Below are 8610 nucleotides of genomic sequence, written 5' to 3' on the forward strand. Positions count from 1 at the left end.
TATTTCTTCCTTTCTTTTCCTGACCTTGCAGACTGGTATTTGATTACCACAGCAGCTCCAAAGCCAAACAGAAACACAGCTTGTATCTTCTTGCAAGTATTTATTTCTTTTGTCCTGTTAACACCAAGCAGTGAAAGGAATTGTAAGGATTTTGAAGGGAGGGGGAAGGAATGAAAGCAGGAGAAAGGAAAAAAAAATATGGACATAATGGCTTAATTTCTCACAGCATGTGCAGCACAAATGAACAGTAAACAAATCCCATGGAAAAATGCAAACAAAGGCTACGTTTGCTCAAAGTTCCAAGAAAAAAGCCCCTCGTGTGTGCCACTGAGCAAACATTTCTGTGATTAAACCCTCCGAGCCTCTGTGTGATTTCTAGGCCAATTCAGCCCAGCAGATTCCTTCCCCCTTCTCCCAGAACATCCCTGGGCTGCAGCAGCCACAGGGCTACGTTTCCAAGCCTTGTTTTGGTTTAAGGCAAGGAAATGTTGTAATTATGGCATTAAGAGGAAGCAGCAATCCAATCCAGCGAGTCACGGGCAAGTGTGAAAATCCGATTAGAGATTTGCCACCGGGGTTTGTCCATACAGAGTGAAATAATTAAGCAGCAGATCATGAACAAATACCACATTCTGTTGGGATTTCTGACCCGGATTTTGGCAACCCCAGCCAGGTCAGGAACTCAAGATGTTGGCTGCCACCAAAGGGTCTTTCAGTGACCCTAAGGGTTGTACCAGCAGTACAATCATAAATTATCTCACTGTGTGACACCAGGTGAGACTGCACCCTTCTCTGTCACCCTGTGTGTAACAAATGGAAGTGCTGCTCTGGCAGGGCCAGGCTGGCACAGGTGAGAGTCACACAATGTGCAGTGCTTCTCCTGCATTTCCTTACTCCCCAAACCTTGGCTGCAGCACAACTCTAGCCCACTTTATTTTCTTAAGTGAACCAAGGGTGAGTATGTGGTAACACAAATCCCAAAATAACACCATGTCACTCCCCTCATGTGGAAATATGCCTTGCCCTGATGCTGGGAGGTCACTCATATTTTAATGAACTCTTTGCAGGATTTCCAGTGGGATTATTTTCCCCTGATGATCTGAGGCTGAGAGGCGGATCCAGTGAAAGAAACAAAACCAAACTGTGAAAATCCTCTGCTGTAAGTAAAGGCGAATGCACTTTTGACAATATCCCAAGTTGGAGTTTTTTTCCCCTTGAAAATGTCTATAGGCACGTTTTTGATCACAGGATTGGAAATATGTCATGAGAACACACTCAAATATGCGCTCGCATTAACACTGCTGCCAGAAGCCATCTCACAGTCATCACCAGACATTCTGGAGCCCCTAGAAAGCTTTCTGTGGGATTGGAAGGCATCCAACCAGGAGAAAGCAAAGCCACCATGTGATTGGGATGGACAGATCCACAGGAAAACTGTACATTAATGAATGGCAAGAGCTCAAAGTGGGAGTTAGTGAAGAGCTTGCAAGGAAATCACTGGCTGAGAACCATCCTGTGCATAAAATATTTGATAAATGAGACTCTGAAAGAAATTATGTAAAAATGATCCATTGAAAGAAAACAGGCTGATTTTACAGCAAGAATTGCCCGTGTAAAGCAGTGCTGCTGGCTGTAATAAAGATCACTGGAACACAAGCTGCTCACCCAGCCTTAAAGGATGTGTGCCTTAGACTGCAAAAGGACATTCTGAAGTACCGTGAAAATAATCTATTTTGCTATTTGTATATGGTAACTTATCAGAAGAAATCAAACAGCAGTGCTGGGTATTGGGGCTTGCACCGTGTTTCTATTTTTCAACAGATGATTTTTACCTTATGATTCCCCCTCTAACCACAAAGTGAGGTTCTGGCCACCCACTCCCTCCCAGTCCTTCCCAGTTCAAATTCGGATCGTGTAGGTGTTAAACAGAATGTGCAGTGATGAACAGAAGTAACAGCTCTCTGGGGCTCAGCTACACTTCATGCTTCAAAGGAACAAACCAGGAGATATTTTGGGCAGTTTGCAGAGTTCATGCCTGGGAAGGTGTGCACAAGGCACAGGTGAGGGAATGCCTGAGGGGAGGGCGCAGAGAGGAGCAATGTGCAAGCACAGCATTCTGGCTCAGGAGCTCTCCAAACACAGCCCTCTCCAACGGGAACAACTGGAAGAGACAGATGAAATGATGAAAAATGAAGGGATCAGCAGAAATCAGACCTAATATAAACCCAACTAAAATAAACTCAGCATGGCTCCTTGTGGCTCATTCAAAAGCAGCTCTTCTCCAATGAACTCGGGTCAGGGGAAAGATGGAACAGAACTTCTCTGCTCTGTGCCTTTAGGAGCCTCTGGCAACTCTGACTGGCAATGGGAAGAGGTTTTTAAAGGGAAATACTGAGAATTGCAACTCTACCTCCTACATTGCATCACAGGAAATGTGACATCTCCAGCCAGAAAGTGTAACTGCTCCTAAATCCTGGGCTTCAGAATTTGAAAGAATTAACATTATTTTCATAATTGATGTGGGGTCAGAGCTGTGTGTACTTGCCTGAATTCAAAGCCAAGCAGTAGTTTGTACATAAGAAAGATTACAATTCTGTAATTGATTTTTAAAACTGGAATGAAGATGCTTTGACTCTGCATGTGTAAAACAGAATGAGGTCAGGAGGCTCAGTGCTGTATTCCTGGGATGATGGACGCAGAGCATTCTAGTAAGCAATTAAAATGAGTTGGTTCTAAATGATTTATGTGCTTTTTAACATTTCTAGAAACTTTTGGTACAGGATATCAACATTTTAAATTACTTTTCTACATCAGCATCAGATCACTTCTAAAGAAATTCAAGGCTATATTTGATCACTTGATTAACATGGTTGTTAAACCTCAGCTAAAACAACTGGATAATAGAGAAACTGAATGTGGTTTAGGATTCAAAAATATTATAATAGTTGATATGGGTGAAGAAGGTTTTTTGGCTATAGCAGACAGTTGAGAAACATGCCAGATTGTTTCTACTGAATAGTCAAAAATATTAGAATACTGAAAGTTACAGACTATTCAGCCACCAAAGCACATGTCATAGTTGCTTGCTTGTGTCTCTCTCCACTGTCTTTTGCACAGTCCTTACAACAGGAGTAAAACATTCCCTGGCTCCACAAGTGTTCTCCATGAATTTGCAGCTCTGATGGGAGTTCAGAAAAGAACACAAGGTATTTTATTGCTGGGAAGAAGAGAGCCAAGCTGATCTGTGATTCTGTTTAATCCCATGGCTGAATTGAGTCAAACATACTCTTCCACATTTATTACAATTAACAAGGGGAGATGTGGCCCAAGACCTCAAAGGATCAGGTAGGAGCTGCTGTGGCTCCTTTTTCTGGTACCTGAGAGACTCCTCCATTCTCCAAAGCTGACACTGACCCAAAGAATTGCTCTCTGATGGATGGATTTTATTTTTTTAGCACCTATTTTGCTACATTTAACAGTTGAGAGAGCAGAGATCATGAGCTTGTCACCTCTGCTGCTACTTGTAGTAGGCAGAGTTGAAGGAGGTGTAAGACTGTGTGGAGTGAACTGACTTCCCTGTGACATGTCTTCAGGGAATCAGTGTTCCAGCAGACTCTGCAAACAGGAATTGTGTGTTTGGATATCGCTTGTTTTCCACTATTGCCATTTCCATCTTCTGTGAACATCCCTCTGACATGAGCCCTTTTGTTCTTATTCCATATGACAGCAGTATTCACATCACCAAAACACCCCAGGAACCCCCTCACCCTGCACTTACTTCAGTCCTCTCTGCACAAAGGCATTAACAGTTGACTTTCCTGGAAAAGATAGCAAGGAATTGCCTCCTTATCTTAGGGCTGAAGTTAAAGCTGCCAGCCCAGTCTGGGAACGCTGATCAGATCAACAGCGATGCCCAAGGGCAGCTGGTGGCTGCACCCCAGAGTGTCTGAGGCTAAACATTAAGGGAGGTCTCAGTTCATGAGCTCCTGATGCTCAGGGTTTGCACAGGGTGGTCCAAGGGTCCGGTCAGGGCTCAGATCTGAGGCAGGGGGTGGGAGCTGCTCTCAGCTCTGGCACCTCTGGACAAGCAGAGCCCTCCCTCAGTGCTTGGGTTTATCTGGTACCTGATGTCACCTCCTCCTTTCATCTGGATTTTTCAAGAGCGTCCTGTGGGACCAGAAGTTCACACCCCTCTGTTCAGAGTTTGTGTGTGCAGCCTTTCCTGTACTGTGACAGTGACCTGCTCATCAAACCAAACTCGGTGTCAAATGCCTCAGGGACCTGCAGGGAGACAATTTTGGAAGCCAGGGTCAGACAGAAGCCAGCAGGCTTCTGAGATGGATTAAGGCATTGATCTTCCAACAGTGTTCCTCTCCTTAGCTCCACCTGGCTTGGGGAGGGAAGAAATCCAATGGGAACTCTTCTGTATTCTTTTCATTATCATTTGATTAACAGACAGGGAAACTTCATGTCTAGGATGGCTGTCTGTGAAAAGCCTGTACAATACAGATGCAGCAAACTCAGATGAGGAAAAATCATATTTAAAAATTGCTTTTGCTTAAGAAAAAAATAGGAAATGGAAGCACATCTACCTAGTACCACCAGGTCAGGATGATTACTGACACAAGCCAGAGAACCACACGTCCTTGTCATACCTACACATGATGGATGGCCCTTGCAGCTGGAAGAAGTGAGTAGGGTGTCAAACTGACCCTTGTTTTTACATGTTTGGGCTGCTTTCCCTCCCTCAAAAAAACAAGAGTCAGCCATCAGTTACCAGCATATTGGAGTTTCCAAGCCAGCAAGCTACAAAATTAATTGACTGCTTTTTAGGGCACGGTGACCCACTGGAATGAGCAGGAGCAACAACAGGCTTCTTTTATAGACTTTGCATTTGGCTGGAAATCACACGCCTCTGTTATTATATAACTTCAGGGATGGTAAGGTGGCATCTTGCCTCTGTCTGTTTAGGGCCATCACACTCCCCCTAAGATTGCCTCTTGTCTTCTATTTTGTATTCTCATACACTTTTCAGTCACTCTCCAATTACAGTGCTTTCTTCCCTAATTTAAGGAGGAATTGTTCTAGTTGCACGCAGAAAAAAATCATTATATGATGTATTAAAAATCACCACATATTTGCCTTAATTTTTTTCCTGTGCTAATATGTCACAATGCCCATAGCAAGGTGAGCATAAGGAACCAGTAAGTTTGGACCCTTTGGGAAGGTGTGAAGATCTAAATTGTCTCAGAGGTTTGTGCCTTCAGTCCAGCCCGGGCTGGCTGGGTCACTGTGTGTTTCTGCTCACAGGATCTGTTACAGAACAGAAAACTGTGTGATGTTGAAAGCAAAGATGACAGGAACTGGGCAGGGCCTTGCTGCAGTCGGTGGTACAGGGGACAATCAGGTGTGTCCTTGTCTTCCACCTCTGCTCTGCAGCTGGAGCAGCTCAGCCCCTGAACAGCCTCTCTCACTCCCTACCTGCTGATCCAGCTCCTTGGAAGACAGGCAGGAGTGTCTGTGCTGAAGCTTCAGCTTCCTGAAGGTGCTGAAGGAAGGTGCTGAGGTGACCTCAGTAGAACAGAGGTGGTAAAGGTGCAAGAAGTATCTGGATTGCCACCTTCCCCCAGGAAACTGGGACAGAAGAGAATGAGCTGCAGGGAGCAGGTGACGTTCTGGTTTTCCCCCTGTCTTTCTCTAAGTCCCTGAATCTGTGGCTGCTGCTACTCACGGTTAAACAGCTCCTTCAGAAAAGCATTAGGTCAAAGAGGATGCTGCTCCCTAGAGAATGCAACTGCTGCTGGTGACTGACAGGTCTGCTCAGACTCCAGACATACCAGGATCTTAGTGCCGGGGAGGTGAGAGCTACAAACAGTGCAGAATATTTTCATTCTAAGGGCTGGTGGTTGGTAAAAATACAAAATACTGCATTTGACATAATCTTGCTTTACCCCAACCTTGGAACCAGTGCTGTCAGAAAAGTGGCTGTCACCTAGGTTAAATTTATTAAAGCCACGTAAAGAAACAAAAACAAAAGAGATGACCCAAGGCTCACCCTGTTCTTTTCTCAACAGTTGCATTTCAGCTCGAGGAAGGCACTAGGCCACATTAATGTCTGCTACAAGCAGATGTGTTCTCTTGGAAATACATGCACCCACTTATGCTCTGCCTGCATTAAGTCTGTTACTGGGTTTTTAGGAGCTTTGGCAAGTGCTATCTGTTAATATCTGAAGGTGGGAGTGTTCAGGGAGTTGTCGGAAAGGCTTGCAAGACTAGATCTGATCATACCCACCCACACTAATTAACACATTACATAAAAGTACAACAAGTTTCTCTTTGCAAACATCAGAATCACTTGCCCAGGCACTTTCTGTGCAGTTCTAGAAGAACTTGAGGGACAGACTCTATTGCTTTTTAACCTCAACAGAACAATGGGTGAGTGGGGAGGGAACAGCTCCCACTTTCAGGGCCTACTCTTCTGTCATGCTTCTAAAAATATGCCATTGGCAGGGACACGGCTGGAACAACCTTTTTAAAGTTCACTGAGGGTGTATGAGGGTGCTTTATTTCTCATCAAAAACCACAAAATTAAGTATTCAACATGAGGGATCAGATTCCTATACAAAGGCTCCTCCTCTCCCTGCCCTGCCTTGCTAATTCTGAAAATCACTTTGTATAAACAGTGGCCCTTGAAGCCACCTTGAACTAAAAAATCCTCCCATTTAAATTTGGCCTTTTTTTTGTCAGGGGAAAATGTCCCAGACCAGCTCATGTTTCTCTATCATTCAAATTTTAAACCAATCTCCTGTACAGGAGTGATACTGAGGGCTCTTTACTTCTTCAGAGTTTGGAGTAAGTAAAACTGATTTCCAGTGAAACTCCTGTGAGCTGCTCCTGCAGCTTCACCTGGATTCCTCCAGCAGATATAAACAGATCTCGATTTTCTCCAGACTCTTGTATGACATCTGGCTTCAAGATGGTGGCACAGAACAGTGCAGTGATGACATAGGAAAACAGAAGGGAAAAAATAACTGTGCAGTGGAGAGCAGGAGGCAGCAGAGAGAGCGGGGAAAATCAAAATTAAAATAAGTCAAAAGGCGGAAATTCCTCAGAGAAGGCCTTAGGCTTCAACAAAGCTTGTCCACATTTGCAGCACTTCAAGATTACCCAACACTACCCTTATGTGGGAAGGTCCCAGCAGACCTCAGCAGCATTCCAGAGGAGCCTTTCTATTAAAAAAAGCCTTCAGTGTCTCCATCCACGTTTGCAGTTGCCTGCTGGATGGAGCCCGTGCCGTCTCGCAACACTCACCAGGGAAGGAGCTCTCTTACCCAACTCCTCCTGGCTATCTGAAGAGCAAAGTCAATGTTTTCCTCATTATTTTCTGTTTGCTGCAGCCCTCTCCCCCACTGTGACTGCTATTTGACCCTCTGTCCGCTCTGGGACCCTGGGGGAAGAGAGAGGGAGCTCTGTGTGTGTACCAGAGGAGAGAGATGATGAGGCTCAGCTATGTTCTGACTTGTTTATATTCATCAGAAAGAAATCAACAGCACTTAGTGTGGAAGACAGCTCTGGAGATAGGGAACATCCTTTGTGCAGTGCAGGGAAAGGGCAGATCTGTTACAGGGACAGCATTTAGGGATGAATGGGGACGCCAGTGTGTGTTTTTACCTCATTTTTGCATTAGGAAGCTACCAATAAACAGAATCTCAGCACAAAGGTTTCATTTTAAGGGGACACTGCTCTTTCACCACAGTTATTTGCTCTTGCAGCTACAAGCCTGGCACACCCAGCTGGGATTAATGAGGAACTGGAATGGATCAGAGGGCAAGTTGGTATCACCACTGCCCTCCTCTCCCAAACCTCTCCTGACAAACCTGTTACCTTCAGCATTCCAGGCAGATCCTGGAAGGGTTCTTCCTTCATGGCACTTGACTTTTCAGTGAGATGGGCTTCTCAAAAAAATTGACAAAAAATGAAGCTGGAAGCATTTATTAGGGTGAGCCTCAAAATCACAGAGATTGAAGTTTCTTTTCATCCTCTCCAGAGAGCCTCAGACATCCAGGAATTCCAAGGAAAACTGCATTCTAAGCAACACGTTCAGAGGTGTCACAGTGCTCCAGGTTATAGCTCTGCCCTGACTGAGGGAGGAGAGCCCCTCCAAACACTCACCCTGGCAGAGGGACTTCACCAGGGGCACTTCTGGCAGCATCTTCCTCTTGGAGAGCTCCAGAAGGGACAAATCCAGTGGTCTGCAGTGAGGTCAGACCTGATTTTAACATCCACACCTTTGCACCTCAGTAGCAGGTCTCCATTCAACTCGGCAGAACCAAAGGAGTATTTTAAACAAAGCTCACAGCTTTTCTGCTGTACCTCAGGTGTCTTGTAGGAGATGATAATATTTTGGCATATGGGGTTTTTCCTTATCTAAATTTTTGTATAGAACCTCTTGGTCTGTGAACAAATACTGCTTCTCCTTCCTGTAACACATTGCATTTGAATTTGCTGAGCTTTCGACAGACATTTAGGTAGTCAGACTTGCAATTCTGAGGTAGGGAAACACTAGAAATATCTGCTTTGCAGGTCAGGGTGCTCTTTCAGATGATGCAT

General features: G+C 44.8%; 1 long non-coding RNA gene across 1 annotated transcript; it reads left to right on the forward strand.

Annotated features, from left to right (window-relative positions):
• The first annotated feature begins 86 nt into the window (after positions 1-86).
• On the forward strand, positions 87-8156 carry LOC134560775 (uncharacterized). The gene is made up of 2 exons (XR_010082794.1): positions 87-954; positions 1068-8156. It is a non-coding gene; the product is annotated as an uncharacterized LOC134560775 (long non-coding RNA).
• The last annotated feature ends 454 nt before the right edge of the window (positions 8157-8610 follow it).

This window comes from Prinia subflava, chromosome 21 (assembly GCF_021018805.1).
Source record: "Prinia subflava isolate CZ2003 ecotype Zambia chromosome 21, Cam_Psub_1.2, whole genome shotgun sequence".
NCBI lineage: Eukaryota > Metazoa > Chordata > Aves > Passeriformes > Cisticolidae > Prinia > Prinia subflava.